This window comes from Protopterus annectens, chromosome 1.part1 (assembly GCF_019279795.1).
Source record: "Protopterus annectens isolate FY-2018-M chromosome 1.part1, PAN1.0, whole genome shotgun sequence".
In the NCBI taxonomy this organism is placed as follows: Eukaryota; Metazoa; Chordata; order Ceratodontiformes; family Protopteridae; genus Protopterus; species Protopterus annectens.
Window position 1 is genome coordinate 1,554,147,423 of NC_056726.1, and position 21,573 is coordinate 1,554,168,995.

The following is a 21,573-nucleotide window of genomic DNA, read 5'->3' on the forward strand; positions in this document are numbered from 1 at the left end:
AAGGCTTACCACAATTTAGAAACATTTGAAACTAAATCTTCCATATCTTGGTAAGAATTTTTACATCCCAGGTATGTTAATGCATAGTATGGCCCATGTTTTCCATTAATTTATTATAACTACCAAGCTTCTTCTTTTCTGTTTTACACAATTCCTTTATAAAACCATTATGTAGGGCAAATGGCTAAGGTTATAGGATCATAGGATCATAGGAGGTTACGAGGCTATCGACCCAGAGGTCATTTCAAGCCTAGCTGTTTCATCCCCATGTAATACCATAGATACTCTAGTCAGTACCCAGGAATGTATTTACTAATGACTGCCCATGTCCAGGAGGGTTGTGGGTACTATCCTTGTTAAGAATTTATGGTGTTCCATCCACTTGTCCAGGTTGCTTTTGAACAGTGTCATAGAGGTGCTTTACTTCACATGAATTGGCAGGCTATTCCAAAGACACAGCGGTCACTGGGAGACAAATCTGTCCCTCCAATACATCCTATTCAAGTCACAGGCCATATTTACATCCCTGGAATAGGTAGCTCTAATCCTGTTTGATTTACAGATATGCAGCAGATTCATTAGGTTTGGGTTAGAGATTGCTCTGTAAGCCACTTAAGACCCCCTCCCAAGAAGTGTATATGATGCAGAGTATAGTGACAGAGACTTTAGTCAGTCTGTGTAAGACACATGCTGGAGTTTTGATCTACTTTGTTAGAAACCTCTGAGGTCTCTCCAATTGCTGCAGGTGCTTTGTACGGTACATGCCAAATGGGGCATTATACTCAATTATGGGCCAGATTAGTGACAAGTATAGAGGGGCTAAAACCTCCTTTGCTCTAGAGGCAATACCTTTGCTAATCAAGTGTGCTATGTAGAAGGCCTTCCTTACTACAGTAGACCCATGGTGGTCAAAGTTAAGGTCGCAGTCTGCTTGTGATCCCAAATCTGTTGCCACTTCGTACATAGGGTATTGTTGATAATTTGATAGTGTGAAGGGACATTGTTTTTACCAAAGGGAATGATGATGCATTTCTTTGCAATCAGTTTGAGACCGTGACTAAGACACCAGTCACTGGTCTGTGTAAGACCTTCCTGAAATATACTGACATAATTTGGGAATTTAATAATTTAACCCTGTTTGCAGTTCACCACAAACTTGGTCAACCACAGCCCTTTAGTTTTGGCCTGTACTTCTCAGTAGTATATACCAAACAGTAAGGGGCCCAGAACTGACCCTTGTGGAAACCCTTTGGTGACAGGTCTGCTGGTTGATGTGGAGTCACCCACTATGATAGTGTGTGACTAGTTTGTGAGCCAGTTGTCAATCCATCTTACAGCAAAGGGGGTTACATTCAGTTTGTTATGTTTATTGGTAATGCCTAAGTGCGGGATTGCGTCACAGGTCTTTGCCAAGCTGAGATATGCTGTGTGCACAGATTTGTCCTCGCCAATGGCCTGGTCATATTTTTGAAGAAATCCACTAGGTTTAGTAGGCAGGATCTGCCTTTGATGAAGCTGAACTGGGTTGGATCCAGGGTTTGGAGGTAATCTGTCTTTATTTATGAGAGCCATGGTGATACGTTCCATGGCCTTACAGATGAGGCTGGTCAGACTTATGGGTCTATAATTCCCTGGGTATGTTGCTAAGCCACCTTTGTGAAGCTGAATAACTATATCTGTTGTCCATTCTGCATGAACAAAGCCTGTGAATAGGCTATGATTGAATATGGTACTTAATTTTGATGCAAGTCCATGTTTTAGTTTGTTAAGAAGACAGCCAGGAATGCTGTCTGGTCCCATAGAGGCTGTATTTTTTGCCTTAGAAAAGACTTTAATGACCTGCTGTTTGGATATTTAGGGTGTGGGGGGGGGGGGGGTTGAAGGCAAGATTTGTGTTAAGTTTGGAGAGGATAGGGGGAGTGAAATTTTCACCAAATCTGTCAGCTAGCAGGTTTTCTATCACTGCAGGATTAGTGTGTAGTATAACGTTAGTCACTAGTTCAGCATATGCTTGGGTCTTACCTTTTAGGCTATGTATGTAGGAGTAAAATGCCTTATGGTTATCCTTGGATGTGATTGCTAGATTTTTCTCAAAGTTACCCTTAGAGGATTTGACATGTTGTCTGATTTGCCTGCTGAGGCTGAGGAGGGTGTTTTCCATTGTTTGGACCTCACCTTAGTTTCCTTAGACAGCAACTTTTTGCATTTGTTGTACAGTTTGTTGATGCTGGATGTCCACCAGGCTGGCTTGTTTTTACTTGGGGCTCTGGCTTTGATTCTCTCTGGAACAGCGGAGTCTGTACACTTATACAAGTGATTGTACAGGGCATCAGTGTAAGCTTTGGTGTAATTACCACTTCCAGCGGGTCTATATATTAGAATCCCAAAGATCTGTTTGAGCGAATCGGAAAAGAGCGACACATATTGCGTGAACTATGGCAATGGCGAACGTCCAAAACCACGAAACTTGAAATGTCGAATTGTCATGTTTGGCCTGTCTGTGGTATAGCTCCGTAAGGTAAGTGTGTGATAGTTATGGATCTTAGGGTTAGGGTGCGGGTTAAGGTAAGTGCATAGATAGTAATGTATGTAATGTTTAGTGTAGGGTTAGAAGTAGGGTTTGATTAGTGTATGTATGTGTTTTACTTATTATTTTTGGGTACATAGTATGTAGCGCATGGTGGGGTTGGCCGACTATGACGATTCGAGATTTTAAATTTCGCAGTTTAGGGGGGTTTGGCATGTTTGCGGTTCGGGCTATATGTGTCGCTGTTGTGGTATTCGCTCAAATGGGTTTTTGGTTTTATAATATAGACCAATTCCAGCTTGTGGCAGGGCTTGTAATGCATTTATACCTTCCCCTAGGAGGGTATAGTTTGCCATGGTGAAATTGTTTAGTCTGACTTCACCCTTTGTGAGTTCTGGTATTAGTGCCAGTTCAAAGGCAACTGAATTGTGGCCAAATTTAACTAATGAGGATTTGACCGTTACAGTGGTGCCTCTGTTTGTCATGTTAGTGAGGACCAGATCTAGAATGTTTGTTCCTCTTGTTGGGGTTTGAACAATTTGTTCCAGGGAATTTGATTTAACAAAGTCAAGGAATTTTTGCATAAGTGAGTTAGGACTAGAGTAGGTTTTCGAGTTGATGGTGGGATAATTGAAATCCCCCATGACCAGAGTGTTTGGCAATATTTGGATTGACTCTAGTTTGATCAAGTAGGCCTCATGCTCATCATGATTCATGGAGAGCCAACTATAACTAGCTATAACTTGAATAAGAGTCTTACCCACAGTAATCTGAACTTGGAGTAACTCTCTCAGGGTACTCTCTGAGGCCTTGAGCCAGGTTTCTGTGACTGCACAGACATCTACATCGTCTAGTGATAGAGGTACTTCCAGAGTGTGCAGTTTTTGGTTTAAGCTCCTAGCTTTTAGCAGCATAACCCTTATTTTGCTATGATTGACAATTTTCACATCAGCAATTTTGTTTTTGAGACCTTGCCTAAAAAACGCACTATTGGGGAGGCACGACTTTGCCAACAGCTGAAAGGCTAATGGTCCCAGGTGCAAACCATCTCTGGCAAAGCAGCGAGGTTTGTCGACCAAGTCATCCCAGGCTGACAGAAACTGGATTGCAAAAACAGCTGGCATAAAAGTCCAAAAAAAGCAAATACAACTGCCACAGATAAAGACACTTAACAAACTTCACAAACAAAATAAGATACAAAATGTATTCTATCTAGCTCCTTGGCAAAAATACTGTCAAGTAGTAAAAAACACACTGCGTTGCCTCCACATGTATACTCTCAAAATAAAGACACAAATTAATTGAACAAGTGTTAATTACTAAATCACATGTTTCCAGTTACACTCATTGTTCAAGCCCTTTGGTGTTAATGTATCATATTTAAGTATATACGTTTCCTTATACAATAATTTATCTTAAAGTCCACATGTTCCCCCAAAGAGAATATGGATTACCCAAGTGAAATTGCATAAAATGCATTCCTAAGGGACTGTCAAGATGTTGATTTTTGATGTTCCTAATATGTTCCTGTAATCTGATCTTAAAAGAACTTTGACTCTCCCCTATATAAAAATATTCACAAGAACATTTTAAAATATAAACAATCCCCTCAGTATTACATGAAAATTCTATATTAGGATAAAATGAATACCATTTATTTTAGAAAAACTACTTGTGATATGTCTACACACAGAGCACCAGTCACATTCAAAAGTGTCTTGTTTAAAGGGGAACTACCTATTAACCCTATCAGGAGGGGAAATAAACCTACTACCATGTCAGCAATGTTTCATCCTTTCTTATAGGAAATACATGGGCATTTCTTAACCAAATTAAAAACCTCCTTATTTTTAACAGTATAGGCCAATAATATTATAAAGACTGTACTAATCATTCATTCAATATATTATGTCATAACAAAAAATATATCCTTACTATTAAAGTTTGTATTTATATCAGCATCTTCCATATGCCTATTACAAAGCCTGCAAGACAATGCTTGCCTCTCTCCTAGCTGATATAATTTTTTATTATTATCCGCTATGTCTTGTTCTTTCCCCATATGTTTATCCCAGACTTTTCACAGGGAGTCTCTTATTTCTTCTTTATCATAGCCCCTTTTAATAAATATTTCAGCTGCATCCTGAACTTCTTCCCCAAACATTTCATCCTGATTGCAAAGTTCATCTAAACGTACAAACTCCCCATAAGGGAGTGCAGAAATAAGGTGGGGGGGGGAGCAACGAGTGCTGTGCAAAAAATTATTAGCTTCCTTAAATTTCCTATGTACAGATGTTATAATTTTTCCACAATCCAACCCCACCAAATCTAAATCCAGGAAAGATGTTTGTTTCACCAGTTGTATACCACCAAACTAAAATCCAAACCTGTTGTTCTGCAAATCATTAATGAAATCATTTACCTCACCACCCTCTTGGCAGATAAAGATTAAATCATCAATAAAATGAAAATATTTAATTACATGCTTTCTAAAAAAAAAAAAAAAAAAAAAGTGCTGATACACATATTCCACCTCAAATGTAGCCATAATAATATTCACATACATTGGGGCAAATGGAACTCCCATAGCTGTACCTCAAATTTGATGAAAGAATAAATATTTTTCAAACAAAATACTAACAACTCTATAACACAATTAGACAATGGATTGTCTCCCAATATAATCTCCCAATATGTCTCCCAAATAATAATACAATGCTTGTATCCCCTGAGTATGTTGAATATTGGTATACAGGTTTTAACATCCATTAATAACCAATACATATTTTTATTCCATCTCATCCCTTGAATTTTGTCTAAAAAACATGTGGATCTTAAAGATAAATTATTATATAAGGAAACATTGTATATACTTAAATATGATACATTAACACCAAAGGGCTTGAACTTTTTCTATTTCTTCTTCTTTTTATTTTGGCTGCTCCCATTAGGGGTCACCACAGCGGATGTTTCCATTTCTTCCTGTCCTCTGCCTCTTACTCTGTCTTCTCTCACCACATCCATAAACCTTATCTTAGGCTTCCTGTTTTCCTCTTACCTGGCAGCTCCATCCTTATCATCATTCCCCCAATATTATCTGTCCAACTATGGCGCATCGTGCATGACGCACAAATAAGAAATCCACTCAAATGCAGGGCTTAAAAACCAGAAGCTAAAAACTTAAAAAAAAAAAAAAACTTTAAAAATACTCAGAAGAATCAATGAGGGTGCATACTCTAAGCCCTAGACCAATCACCGTTCACCAGGCAGGTTCCAATCAGCACACTTCTCTCATAACTGTGCAGAAGGGCCCCTTCCAATCAAAGATGGCTTGGGAAATGTGCTCAGAATACAATAGTCACTACAAACAGATCCAGATCCAGCAAACCTGTATCTGGACTACGCTACGGCTACTAGCTACACAAAAAATGTTTTAAACAATGGAAAACAGCAGTGAGACACTAAATAATGTTTTAAACAGTTAAAAAACAAAGGGACACTAAAGAATGTTTTAAACAGCAAACAAATCAGCTATTTAAAACACTGCTTGATGGGAAAACAGAACAAACAGAACAGATGCTTTGCAAACAGTGAAAAATAGCAACAATTACTTTGCAAACAGTGAAAATAGAAAAAAAACAGCAGCAAAATACAATTTAATAGGTGCAGCAAGGCAGACAAATGCAGTACAAGCAGTGTAGTTTAGTTTACAGTATTAAAAATCAGTATTAAATAGGCAGAGTACAAAAAAAAATTCTATCGTTTGCTAATTTCTGGCCTTTTCTAACTAGAATAGTCCAGTTTCCAGGCTTTGCTGGTTTCAGGACTTTAGTTTCATTGTTCAGAGCTATCCAGACCTTGATGTGGTAGAGGGAGGTCCTACTGCTTACAAGTGAGAGTTGGAGAATTGTACTGCCTACCTAACACTAGAGGAGTGGTTTCCAGCTCTGAAATTGCAATTATATTGGCTATTTTGGTCTGATTTCTATCCCTTTCAACTTTCTGTTATTATAGTATATGTATATTATGCATGTTTGCATGCATTTGTGCACCACGGGGCTAAGGTTAAACTATTCACGGTGCCAGAAAGTCTGGTCTTCTAATTTTTCCTTAGAACTAGCTAGTTTATTAGCAGTAACACCGCGGTGGTGGTGCTGCAGTAGCGTTGTAGCCTCACAGTAAGACGCTGTCTGGTTCGATTCTCAGCTAGAGTGTCTTCTGCGTGGAGACATGCGTGAATGGGCTTACCTTCGTTGAAGGTTGTGCGTCAGGGCTGGTAACTCGGCATGTAAAAATCAACTACCAATCATTAGTGGACCGATGTTCCGCTGTGGTGACCCATAACCGGGAAAAGCCGAAAGACTCAACAACAACAATTAAAATACGTATACCTGTGACTAGCACTTGCTCTAAAACTCAGTAAAAAGCACTAAGAAGCCTTACTTTGTTACATACACTCACCTCTCCTTGGTAATAAGGAGAAAATAGTTGTAGGCACTAGACAGTCTACAGCTGCAAGTACCTTGCTAAAAAGTAAGGGAAAACAGCTCTTGTACTACACAAAGAAAGCACCTAACCAGGCATGTCCAAGGGTCAGCTTCCAGTGATTCGTCCTGTTCACCTGTGAATCAACACATAGCCCTTCAAAACCCACACCACCAAAACCCACACATAGCAACACAAAACCCACATATGAGGAGTCTCTTAACATTAACCTACCCAAGCAACAAGGACCTCTGAAGCTGAAATGCAAACACCACCCCCAAACACAACTAAAGTGTCACATAGCTCACAACACCAGTGTGCCACCCAACAGCAGCCCCTAAGGCAAGACAACATACCCAACACTTTAGTCATATATGACTCTATAGTAAGGCACACTGATGTCCCACTCACCCACTAAATAAGGAGAAAATTACAGTTAGTTGCCTGTCGGGTGCCAGGATCCGCCACATAACACATGCACTCAAGTCACTCCACAACAGGTACAAATATGACTCTGTCATTGTCCATGTTGGAGTGAATGACTTGAGACTTACCTCCCTGGACTACATGAAAAGAGACATGGAAGAGCTCTCAGATCATGTAGCCCAGGCAGGTATTAACCTAGCCCTGAGTAGCATCCTGCCATCACCCAGAATGATACCACAGTATAAGGACAAAATGATTGACTTCAATAATTGGCTAAACATCTGGTGTCATTCAAAGGGGATCCAATATCTGTCTGCCTGGGATGACATGATCGACAAACTACGATGCTTTTCAAGAGATGGTTTGTATCTGTCGCCCCTGGGATTCAGGTTACTGGCTAAGGCTCTTTCCACCCTTGTAGTACCTTTTTTAGGCAAGGTTCAAAGGACAAAACTGCCACCATAACGGGTGTAAGCAAGCAAAATCTGAAGGTAATGCTACTCAATGCTAGAAGTCTAAACCTCAAGATACACTCTCTTGAGGATCTCCTATAAATGGAGAACACCGATATCTGTGCAGTAACTGAGACCTGGTTCAAAGTTCCAGAGAGCACCCCTGCAATACCAGGCTACAACTCATACTGAAACTACAACTCATACCACATTTTTCAGCCACCAAACCAGGACCAAAACACTAAAAGTGGAGGAGTGTCCATATTCACCAAGGATATTCACACTTCCAGGCTGGTTGCCCAACACAATGCACTGAAATTCTCCAGGTGCAACTAACACTAGGTAAGACTGCAACACAAATTGTAGCTTGCTACAGATCCCCCACCATGCCCCAAGATTCTCACAACACCTTTCTAAACATACTGGCAATTATTAAGATACGACCAAACACCCTAATACTAGGTGAGTTCAACTACCCTGCCATTAACTGGGAAAACTACTCCTGTACCAACACCTTTGCTCAATGATTCTTGGAATTCATACATTCCAATGCCCTAGAACAACTGATTCATAGTCCCACCAGGGGTACTAATATTCTAGACCTGGCCTTTACCAACATGGGAGAATGATGCTCCACAGCAGTGGTCACCCCCTTGTTGGTCAGATCAGACCATAAGCTAATCACCCTTGACATCTGCATCCTATCCCCACCCCCCTTTAAGAAACCCTTCGTAAAAAACTTCTCCAAAGCCAACTTCATGCTTCTCAAGTCAGAAGTAACAAACTTCATGACACCCATGCAGATGGGAACTGGAAGTTCAACTGCTGAATCCTACACTAAGGTGCTGTACGAGCACATTCACTCGTGCATGGACTGAGCCATCCCAAATAGAACCAAGATGCTGTCCTCTAAAAAAAGGAAGCCAATCTTGTGGTCCCCTGCCATAAACAAGCTGTACAACAGAAAGAATAAACTGTTGCAGAACAGTGGAAGAACCCAGGATTCAAAAACCTCCCTCACCAGCCTCAGTAGAAAGCTGAGATCCCTCATAAAATCTTCCAAAGCTAGTTATGAAAACAAAATTGCCAAAGATTCCAAAGACAACCACAAGGCATTCTATAGCTACGTCAAGAATCTAAATGGCAATACTCAGATCTGCTCTGAGCTACAACAGAATGTCACTAAATATACTGATCCCAAGGATATTGCCAATATCCTGGCAGATAGATTCAGTGCAAACTTCACCCCCATCTCACCTCCTAAACGGCGCATCTAAATACCAAAACAATGCCAAATTCTGGTAATCATGGCCACTTGGCTCTCCAAAGCCAAGAATACAGCATCCATAGGACCAGACAACATCCCAGGCTGTGTACTGCATGAACTACAACATGAACTGGCACCTCACCTATGTGTCATGTTTGATCATAGCCTTACCTCAGGCGTCATGCCCACAGAGTGGCGCACAGCTACAGTCATCCCACTCCACAAGGGGGGATCCACTTTGGATCCCTGGAACTACCATCCTATCAGTCTGACAAGCCTGACCTGCAAGGCCATGGAATGCATTATTATGGAAATTATAATCAAAGACATTGGCAACCTTCAAACACTGGACCCCATCCAGTTTGGGTTTGTGAAGGGCCAGTCTTGCCTCCTGAACCTGATTGACTTCAAATCAGTCTCCAGAGCTGTGGACAAGGGTAAGGTGGATCACACAGCCTACTTGGACCACGCCAAGGCTTTTGACACTATCCCCCACTCTGGAATCATAGATAAACTTACTAAGCTGGGCATTAATCCCTACATCACTCGATGAGTTGCAAACTGGCTTACTGACAGAACACACACTGTAAAAGTAGCCGACTTCAAATCCAGCTCCAGACAAGTGACAAGTGGTGTACCGCAGGGTTCTGTCCTGGGACCACTCTTGTTTGGCATCTACTTCTCTGAAGTACAGGCCAACTCTAAGGGAATCTGGCTTACAAAGTTCGCAGATGACTGCAAGCTGGGAGCCATTATTGAATCCCCAAATGATGTGGATATACTACAAAAAGGCCTTACCGAAACAAATGCCTGGTGCCAGAGCCATGGGCTCAAACTAAATGCCACAAAATGTGTAGTTGTCCCCTTTGGGAAAACCACATACCTATGAACTACCACATAGATGGCAGTACACTAAACATCGGAAGTGTGATAAGATACCTAGGGACATAGGTGGACAGTTTTCTCACCTTTGATAATCACATAGCCACAACAGTTAGAAAATCCTTCTACATGGCACACCTCATCACAAAGGGCTTTCATCCAGAAAAAAAGAAGGTCATTGTCCCTCTGTGCTCATCCCTCATTAGACCCATTATAGAATACAATGTCCCATTTGGTATATACCTCACAAAACATCTGCAACAACTGGAAAGGTCACAGGAATACCTCACAAAAAGAATCACAGGCCTAAAGCAGATGCCTTATGCTGACCGTCTAAAGAAACTCCAACTATACTTTGTCACATATCGCCTACTCAGAGGCGATCTCTGCCTAACATACAAGGCCATGTCAAAGCCAGAGTTGTTGGACATGCTACACTTAAAGAAATCCCAATCCCTCTGAGCCACACACTCTGGGGATCACAACCTTGTCATCACAATGAATATAACATGCTGGAGGGATAGATTCTTGACCTAGAGACTCCCCATACTCTGGAATAGGCTGCCCATACATGTCAGGCAGAGCGCCTCAATGGCCCTCTTCAACAGGAACCTTGACGACTGGATGAGAGATAAGAAATTCACCCCAGGGATTACATCAGTAGCCCTGCTAGACAGGGGTCTAGGAAAGTAAATATTTGCAGGAAGCAATAGCCAGGGAATCATTATGGCTAGGCTTGTATAGGCCCTATGGCCGATAGCCTAGTGCCTACCTAAGAACCTATAAAATTATGAAAATATGCAGTAAATAGTATAATCAAGCAAAAAACAAGCAATTTATGTTTTTTGGGAAGCTCAGAAGCCTCTAGTCATATGGTATCTCAGCTCAAGAGTTGTGGCTGGTACCCCACCTCAGTTCAGCTCAGATCAAACAAGGAGAAACATGCTGAAATGCGGAGTTTAAATACCAGAAGTTAAAAACTTAAAAAAATGTAAAAATAAAATGAAAAGAACCAATGAGTGTGCTTCCTCCAAGCCCTAGACCAATAACCTTTCACCTGACAGGTTCCAATCAGCATACTTATCTCAAAAGGGTGCAAAAGGGGCCTTCCAATCAAAGATGGCTTGGAAAATGTGCTCAGAATACAACAGCCAGTGCAGATAGACCAAGATGCAGCAGACCTGTATCTGGACTATGCTACAGCTACTGGCTACACGAATTTAGGTGGGAAACACTATAAAATGTTTTAAACAGCAGAAAAACAGCAGCAAGACATTAAATAATGTCTTAAACAACTAAAACCCAGCAAGGAGACACTAAAGAATGTTTTAAACAGCAAACAAATTGGCTATTTAAAACACTGCTTGGCAGGAAAACAGAATAAACAGAACCAATGCTTTGTAAACAGTTAAAGGTAGCAACAATTACTTTGCAAACAGTGAAATAGCAAAAAAAAACTTTGCAAACAGTGAAAACAGCAACAAAATATGATTTTACAGGCACAGTAAGGCAGACAAAAGCAGAACAAACTGTGCAGTTTAGTTTGCAGTATGAAAAAAAGAGTATTAAATAGGCAGAGTATAATAAATATTATAATCAAGCAAAAAACAGGCAACTTATGTTTTTTGGAAAGCTCAGAAGCCTCTAGTCATCTGGTATCTCATCTCAGAGTCGTGGCTAGTAGCCCAGCTCAGTTCAGCTTCGATCAAACAAGTAAATAATGCAAACATTCAAAGAAAGAGTACTAAAACCAAGAATAAGATTGTTTAGTGCTCAGAAAGGAAACAGAAACAAAACAATGTGTGTCTGCATTCAAACTGGAACCTTAGTTTGAGAGACAGCCTTACAAGACTATCTGCAAATATATAGAGCTGAGTATATTTTCTGTATTATTCTGTATTATAGAGCTAAATTGTTGCTTAGAAATCTGTTGTCTTACTGCTCTGCAAAAATATAGAGATCAGTATATATTTTTTGGCTTTATAATTTGCACATTCCTCACATATGTGTTGAAACTGTTTTTCCTCACCCCCCTTCATTTCCTGCCTTGTCTTCAGCTGATATAATTGGCTTTATAGCTGGTGTGTGCCCTGTTAACTAACAATCTGCATTCAAACTGGAACCTTAGTTTGAGAGACAGCCTTACAAGACAATCTGCAAATATATAGAGCTGAGTATATGTTTCTGTATTATTCTGTATTATAGAGCTAAATTGTTGCTTAGATATCTGTTGTCTTACTGCTCTGCAAATATATAGAGATCAGTATATATTTTTTGGCTTTATAATTTGCACATTCCTCACATCTGTGTTGAAACTGTTTTACCCCCCCCCTCATTTCCTGCCTTGTCTTCAGCTGATATAATTGGCTTTATAGCTGGTGTGTGTGCCCTGTTAACTAACAATCTGCATTCAAACTGGAACCTTAGTTTGAGACACAACCTTACAAGACTATCTGCAAATATATAGAGATGAGTATATTTTTCTGTATTATTCTGTATTATAGAGATAAATTGTTGCTTAGATATCTGTTGACTTAATGCTCTGCAAATATATAGAGATCAGTATATATTTTTTGGCTTTATAATTTGCACATTCCTCACATCTGTGTTGAAACTGTTTTTCCACAGCTCCCCCCCCACTCATTTCCTGCCTTGTCTTCAGCTGATATAATTGGCTTTATAGCTGGTGTGTGCGCCCTTTTAACTAAAAATCTGCATTCAAACTGGAACCTTAGTTTGAGAGACAGCCTTACAAGACTATCTGCAAATATATAGAGCTGAGTATATTTTTCTGTATTATTCTGTATTATAGAGCTAAATTGTTGCTTAGATATCTGTTGTCTTACTGCTCTGCAAATATATAGAGATCAGTATATATGTTATGGCTTTATAATTTGCACATTCCTCACATTTGTGTTGAAACTGTTTTTCCCCACCCCACCCTCATTTCCTGCCTTGTCTTCAGCTGATATAATTGGCTTTATAGCTGGTGTGTGTGCCCTGTTAACTAACAATCTGCATTTAAACTGGAACCTTAGTATGAGAGACAGCCTTACAAGACTATCTGCAAATATATAGAGCTGAGTATATTTTTCTGTATTATTCTGTATTATAGAGCTAAACTGTTGCTTAGATATCTGTTGTCTGACTGCTCTGCAAATATATAGAGATCAGTATATATTTTTTGGCTTTATAATTTGCACATTCCTCACATCTGTGTTGAAACAGTTTTTCCACACACACCCTCATTTCCTGCCTTGTCTTCAGCTGATATAATTGGCTTTATAGCTGGTGTGTGTGCCCTGTAACTAACAATCTGCATTCAAACTGGAACCTTAATTTGAGAGACAGCCTTACAAGACTATCTGCAAATATATAGAGCTGAGTATATTTTTCTGTATTATTCTGTATTATAGAGCCAAATTGTTGCTTAGATATCTGTTGTCTTACTGCTCTGCAAATATATAGAGATCAGTATATATTTTTGTGGCTTTATAATTTCCACATTCCTCACATCTGTGTTGAAACTGTTTTTCCCCACCCCCCTCATTTCCTGCCTTGTCTTCAGCTGATATAATTGGCTTTATAGCTGGTGTGTGTGCCCTGTTAACTAACAATCTGCATTCAAACTGGAACCTTAGTTTGAGAGACAGCCTTACAAGACTATCTGCAAATATATAGAGCTGAGTATATTTTTCTGTATTATTCTGTATTATAGAGCTAAATTGTTGCTTAGATATCTGTTGTCTTACTGCTCTGCAAATATTTAGAGATCAGTATATATTTTTGGCTTTATAATTTGCACATTCCTCACATCTGTGTTGAAACTGTTTTCCCCACCCCCTCATTTCCTGCCTTGTCTTCAGCTGATATAATTGGCTTTATAGCTGGTGTGTGTGCCCTGTTAACTAACAATCTGCATTCAAACTGGAACCTTAGTTTGAGAGACAGCCTTACAAGACTATCTGCAAATATATAGAGCTGAGTATATTTTTCTGTATTATTCTGTATTATAGAGCTAAATTGTTGCTTAGATATCTGTTGTCTTACTGCTCTGCAAATATATAGAGATCAGTATATATTTTTTGGCTTTATAATTTGCACATTCCTCACATCTGTGTTGAAACTGTTTTTCCCCACCCCCACCCCACCCCTCATTTCCTGCCTTGTCTTCAGCTGATATAATTGGCTTTATAGCTGGTGTGTGTGCCCTATTAACTAACAATCTGCATTCAAACTGGAACCTTAGTTTGAGAGACAGCCTTACAAGACTATCTGCAAATATATAGAGCTGAGTATATTTTTCTGTATTATTCTGTATTATAGAGCTAAATTGTTGCTTAGATATCTGTTGTCTTACTGCTCTGCAAATATATAGAGATCAGTATATAGGTTTTGGCTTTATAATTTGCACATTCCTCACATCTGTGTTGAAACTGTTTTTCCCCACCCCACCCTCATTTCCTGCCTTGTCTTCAGCTGATATTATTGGCTTTATAGCTGGTGTGTGTGCCCTGTTAACTAACAATCTGCATTCAAACTGGAACCTTAGTATGAGAGACAGCCTTACAAGACTATCTGCAAATATATAGAGCTGAGTATATTTTTCTGTATTATTCTGTATTATAGAGCTAAACTGTTGCTTAGATATCTGTTGTCTTACTGCTCTGCAAATATATAGAGATCAGTATATATTTTTTGGCTTTATAATTTTCACATTCCTCACATCTGTGTTGAAACTGTTTTTCCCCACCCCCCCACCCCCATTAAAAAAAGGATATTTTTTTATTTTTTTTTTTTTCTTTTTTTTTAAAAAGGTTTTTTGCTTTTTTTTTTTTTTCCGGTTTTTTTTTTTTAAAAATTTTTTTTTTTCCCCTTTTTTTAAATTTTTCCCCCCCCCCTTTTTTTTTTTTTCCCCCCCCCCAAATTTTTTTTTTGGGGTTTTTTTTAAAAAAATTTTTTCCCCTTTTAAAAAAAAAACCTTTTTAAAAAAAAAATTTTTCTTTTTTTTGGGTTTTAATTTTTTTTTTTTTTTTTAAAAAAATTTTTAAAAAGGGCCCTTTTTTTTTTTAAAATTTAATTTTTCCCTTTTTTTTTCCCCCCCCCCCCCCTTTTTTTCCCCCCCCCCTTTTTTTGGTTTTTTTTTTTTTTAAACAAAAAATTTTTTTAAAACGGAAAGTTTAAAAAAAATTTAAAAAAAAAATTTTTTTTTTTTTTTTTTAAAAAATTTTTGTTTTTTTTTTATTTTTAAAAAAATTTTAAATTTAAAATTTTTTATTTTTCCCTTTTTTTCCCTTTTAAATTTTTAAACCCCCCCCCCCCCCTTTTTCCCCCTTTTTTGGTTTTTTGGGGGGTTTTCCCTTTTTTCCCCCTTTTAAAAAATTTTTAAAAAATTGAAAAGAAAAAATTTAAAAAATTATTTTAAAATTTTGGTATTTTTTTTTTAAAAAATTTTTTTTTTAAAAATTTTGTTTTTATTTTTAAAAAAATTTAAAATTATTTTTTTTTTGGTTTATTTTTTTTTTAATTTTTTTTTTTAAACCCCCCCCCCCCTTTTTTTTTCCCGTTTTTTTTTAAAGGGTTTTTTTCCCAAAAAAACCCTTTAAATTTTTTAAAAAAAAAAAAAATTAAAAATTTTTTTTTTTTTTTTAAAAAAAAATTTTTTTTTTTTTTTTTAAAAAATTTTAAATTTTTTTTTTTTTTTAAATTTCCAACCTTTTTTTTTCCCCCCCACCCCTTTTTTCCCTTTTTTTTTTTTTTTGGGGGGGCCCCCTTTTAAAAAAATAAAAAAAAAAAAAAAAATTTAATTTTTTTTTTTATTTTAAAAAAATTTGGAAAAATTTTTTTTCTGTTTTTTTTAAAAAAAAAAAATTTTTTTTTTTTTTTCCTTTTTTCCCTTTAAAATTTTTTCCCCCCCTTTTTTCCCCCCCCCCCCCCTTTTTTGGTTTTTTTTTCCCCTTTTTTTTCCCCTTTAAAAAATTGTTTAAAAGGAAAAAAAAAAAAAAACTTTAAATTTTTTAAATTTTTTTTTTTGGAAATTTTTTAAACTTTTTTCTTTTTTTTTAAAACCCTTTTTTTTTTTTTAAAAATTTAAATTTTTCCTTTTTTTAAACATTTTTCCAAAAAAATTTTTTTCCCCCCCTATTTTTTTTTTTTTTGGGGGTTTAAAAGGGTTTCCCGGGAAAAAAAATTTGGGTTTAAAATTATTTAAAAAAAAGTTATTTTTTATTTTTTTTTTTTTTTTTGTTTTTGGTTTTATTTTTTTAAATTTTTTGGGTTTTTTTTTTTTTTTTTTTTAATTTTTAAACCCCCCCCCCCCAAAATTTTTTTTCCCCCCTTTTTTTTTTTGGGGGTTTTTTTTAAAAAAATTTTGGGGCCCCAAAAATTTTTTTAAAACGGAAAATTTAAAAAAAATTTAAAAAAATAAATTTTTTTTTTTTTTTTTTAAAAAATTTTTGTTTTTTTTTTTTTTTTTTTTTTTTTTTTTTAAAAATTTAATTTTTTTTTTTAAAAATTTTTCCCCCCTTTTTTTTTTTTTTCCCCCCCCTTTTTTTTTTTGGGGGTTTTTTTTAAAAAAATTTTGGGGCCCCAAAAACCTTTTTAAAAAAAAAATTTTTAAAATTTTTCAAATTTTTAAAAATTTTTTATTTTTTTTATATTCTGTTTTAAACTTTTTCCCCCAATTCTGTTGTCTTCTGCCTGAAAAAATTGGTTTATATTTTTTGGCTTTTAATTTAACTTTCCCTCAAACGGGGAAAACCTGTTTAAACCCTCATTCCTCCCTTTTTTCAGCTGATAAAATTTTTTGCTTTTTGTGTTAACTAAAATTGCTTAAATACCTTTTTTGGGAAACGCCTTCAAATATTGAAATATAAAATGATTATATTTCTTTTATTCTGTATTTAACTTTTGTTCTAATTCCTCTTTCTGCTTTTTAAGTATAAAATTTTTTTTGGTTTTTGCCCATTCCTAACATCGGGTTTAAACTGCCAACCCTTTCCGCCTTTTTTAAAATATATAATTGGTTTATATTTTTGTTTTTCCCTATTAATAACAATTGTTCAATACCTTGTTTAAGCCCCTTACAAGATATTGCAAATATATAGGTATATATTTTTTTTATTTTCTGTTTTAAACTTTTTCCCCCAAACCTTTTCTCCTGCTCTGAAATATATAATTGGTTTATTGGTTTTTTGCACATTCTCACATCGGGTTTAAACTGTTTTAAACCCCCCCCCTTTCCGCCTTTTTTCATATAAAATGGCTTATATTTTTTCCCTGTTAAAAAATTCTGATTAAACTGAAACTTTTGTTGAAGGCCTTACGTTTCTGCAAATATATAGAGTGATATATTTTTCTTTATTATTTTATTTAGGAAAATTTTTCCCCCAAACTTTCTCCTGTTTTAAAATATATAAATTGGTTTATATTTTGGTTAAATTTTCACATTCTCACATCGGGTTTAAACTGCCCCAACCCCTTTCCGCCTTTTTTCATATATAATTGGTTTATTTGTTTACCTGTTATAACAATTGTTCAAAGGAACTTGTTTAAACGCCTTACAAATATCGAAATATATAGCTATATATTTTCTGTTATTCTGTATTTAGACAATTGTTGCAAAACTTTGTCTTACTGCTGAAAATATATATGGCTATATATTTTTGGTTTTTTGCACTTCCTAACATCGGGTTTAAACTGTTTTTAACACCCTTTCGCCTTTTTAAAATATATAATTGGTTTTGGTTTTTCCTGTAATAACAACTGATTCCTAAACCCTTTTTAAGGCGCCTAAAGAATCTGCAAATATATAGGCGGGTTATATTTTCCTTTTTTTCCCCCAATTTGGAAAATTTTTCCCCCAAATCTTTTGCCTTTTTCCTGAAAAAATTTTGGCTTTATATGGTTTTTTTTAAAAACCCAATCTCTTTAAACTGTTTAAACCCACCCTTTCGCCTTTTTTAAAATATATAATTGGTTTATTTTTGTTTTTCCTGTTAATAACAACTGATTTCTGGAACCTTTTTGGGGGAAACGCCTTCAAATATTAAAAATAAGTATATATTTTTCTGTATTATTCAATTTAAGTAAATTGTTCTTAACTTTCTTTCCTGCCTGCTTTAAAGCGTATAAAATTTTGGTTTATATTTGCCCTTCCTAACATCTGTTAAACTGTTTTTAACCCCTATTCCGCCTTTCTAAATATATAATGGTTTTCTGTTTTTGTTTTAGCTAAAATTGCTTAAACTGGCCTTAGTTTGAAAATTAAAGATTTGGGTTATAATTTGAATATTTTTTTAATTTTTCTGTTTTAAACTAATTTTCCCCAAACTTTTCCCTTCTGTTTTAAAATATATATGGCTTTATATTTTGGGCCCCTTTTAATTAACTTTCCCTCAAACTGGGAAACCTTTTTACACCTTCACTTCCTTGCCAAATATATAATTGGTTTTCGGGTGTTCCCTGTTAATAACAATCTGCATTCAAACTGAACCTTAGTTTGAGAGACAGCCTTACAAGACTATCTGAAATTATAAGCTGAGTATATTTTCTGTATTATTCTGTATTATAGAGCTAAATTGTTGCTTAGATATCTGTTGTCTTACTGCTCTGCAAATATAGAGTCGTATATATTTTGTTTATAATTTGCACATTCCTCACATCTGTGTTGAAACAGTTTTCCACACCCTCATTTCCTGCCTTGTCTTCAGCTGATTATTGTTTATAGTGTGTGTGCCCTGTTAAAAATCTGCATTCAAACTGGAACCTTAATGAGAGACAGCCTTAAAACTATCTGCAAATATATAGAGCTGAGTATTTTTTCTGTATTATTCTGTATTATAGAGCTAAATTTTTAGATATCTGTTGTCTTACTGCTCTGCAAATATATTAGAGATCAGTATATATTGTTGTTTATAATTTTCACATTCCTCACATTGTGTTGAAACGTTTTCCCACCACCCCATTTCCTGCCTTGTCTTCAGCTGAAATAATTTGCTTTATAGTTGGTGTGTGGTTCCTGGTTAGCTAACAATCTGCATTCAAACTGGAACCTTAGTTTGAGAGACAGCCTTACAAGACTATCTGAAAATATATAGAGCTGAGTATATTTTTCTGTATTATTCTGTATTATAGAGCCAAATTGTTGCTTAGATATCTGTTGTCTTACTGCTCTGCAAATATATATAGATCAGTATATATTTTCTTGGCTTTATAATTTGCACATTCCTGACATCTGTGTTGAAACAGTTTTTCCACACACACACCCATTTCCTGCCTTGACTTCAGCTGATATAATTGGCTTTATAGATGGTGTGTGTGCCCTGTAACTAACAATCTGCATTCAAACTGGAACCTTAATTTGAGAGACAGCCTTAAAAGACTATCTGCAAATATATAGAGCTGAGTATATTTTTCTGTATTATTCTGTATTATAGAGCTAAATTGCTGCTTAGATATCTGTTGTCTTACTGCTCTGCAAATATATAGAGATCAGTTTATATTTTTTTTGCTTTATAATTTGCACATTCCTCACATCTGTGTTGAAACTGGTTCCCCCCCCCTAATTTCCTGCCTTGTCTTCAGCTGATATAATTGGCTTTATAGCTGGTGTGTGTGCCCTGTTAACTAACAATCTGCATTCAAACTGGAACGTTAGTTTGAGAGACAGCCTTACAAGACTATCTGCAAATATATAGAGCTGAGTATATTTTTCTGTATTATTCTGTATTATAGATCTACTTTGTTGCTTAGCTATCTGTTGTCTTACTGCTCTGCAAATATATAGAGATCAGTATATTTTTTGCTTTATAATTTGCGCATTCCAGATTTGTTAAATTTCATTCCTGTTCTGTGTCTTCTGTAAAATTCTTTATTTGTGTTGTTATAAATCTGCATTCAAACTGGAAATATTTGAGACCCTTCAATATTGCTTATATATGAATTAGTTATTTTGTTTACTTTAAAGCTAAATTTTGCTTGATTCGTCTTACTTTGCTAAAAATGTGAGATCTATTATTATTCTTTATTAATTTCATCCTATTTGTGAAACTGTTTCCACCCATTTCCTGCCTTGTTATTGATATAATTGGCTTATATATGTGTGTTTGCTTAATAACAATTCTTTTTTGGAAACTATTTTAGAACCCTTACAATTTTCTTCAAATATAATTTTAAAATTTTTGAATTTTTATAAACTATTTTGCCTTGTTTCAGCTGTACAATTGCAAATATATAGAGTCTATATATTTTTCTTATATTGACTTTGAACTGTTGCAAACTGTTTCCACCGCATTTTTTTGTATATTTTTTTAGCTAAATTTTGCTTTAAATCTTGTTTAAAACCCTGAATTAAAAGGACAGTTTTTGCTTTAAAATTGCTATAATTTTTTAATTTTTTAAACTTTTTTTCCGGGTTTTTTTAAAATTTTCAAATATTGTTTTTTTTTTAAATTTTTTTTAAAAACTGTTTAAAGGGGCCCCCCCTTTCTTTGGTAGATTTTTTTGGTTTATTTTTTTTAAAAATTTTTAAAAAGGGTTTTTTAAAAAAAGGGTTTTTTCATAATTGGTTTTTTAATTTTTGTTTTTTAAAAAATTTTTTTTCCCTTTTTTAAAATTTTTCTTTTCTGTTTGAACAAAATTTTTTTTTTAAATTTAATAAAAGTTTTAAATTTTTCAAAACCCCTATTTTTTTCTTATTATTTGGTTTTAAAAATTTGTTTTTTAATTTGTTAAACTGCCCCAAAAAACCCTTTTTTTGGGTTTAAAATTTTGGAATTTTTTTTGTTTTTTAAAAAAAACCCCCTTATTTGGTTTTCGCTTTAAATTTTTAGCGGTTTTTTTTTTTTTTATATTTAATAAATTGAAAAAATTTTTTTTTTCTTTTTTTAGAATTTTTTTTCTTTATAATGGCAATTTTTTGTTTTTTTTTTTTCCCCCTTTTTCCCCCAAAAAAATTTTGGTTTATAATTTCCCTTTTCTTTTTAAATAACCCCTTAATTTCGTTTTTTCCTGAAATATTAATGGGTTTTTTTTTTAAATTTTTTTTTCCCAATTTTTAAAAATTTTTCCTTTTCTTTCGGAAATTTTTTTTTTTTAATTTTTTTAAATTTTTTCCCCCATTTTTTAAAAAAAGGATATTTTTTTGCTTTTTTTCCCTTTTTTAAATTTTAAAAATGGCCCTTTTTTTTGGGCCTTTTCCTGAAATAATGGTTTTATTTTTTTTTTTTTTTTTTTTAAATTTTTAAACCCCTTTTTTCTTTTAAAAAATATTTTTTTTGGGGTTTTTTTTAAAAAATTTTTTTTTTAAAGGGCCCATTTGGGTTTTAGTGAAAAATTGGTTTTAAAATTTCCTTTAACTGTTTAAACCCCTTTTTTTGTTTTTCGGTTTATTGCTTATAGGTGGGTTTTTTTTTTTTTTTAAAATTTTTAACGGTTTTAAAGTTTCAAAATTAAATTTTTTTTTTTTTATTTTAAAAATTTTTGTTAAACTTTGTTCCCTTTTTTGGGCGAAAAAATTTTTTTTTTAACTTTTT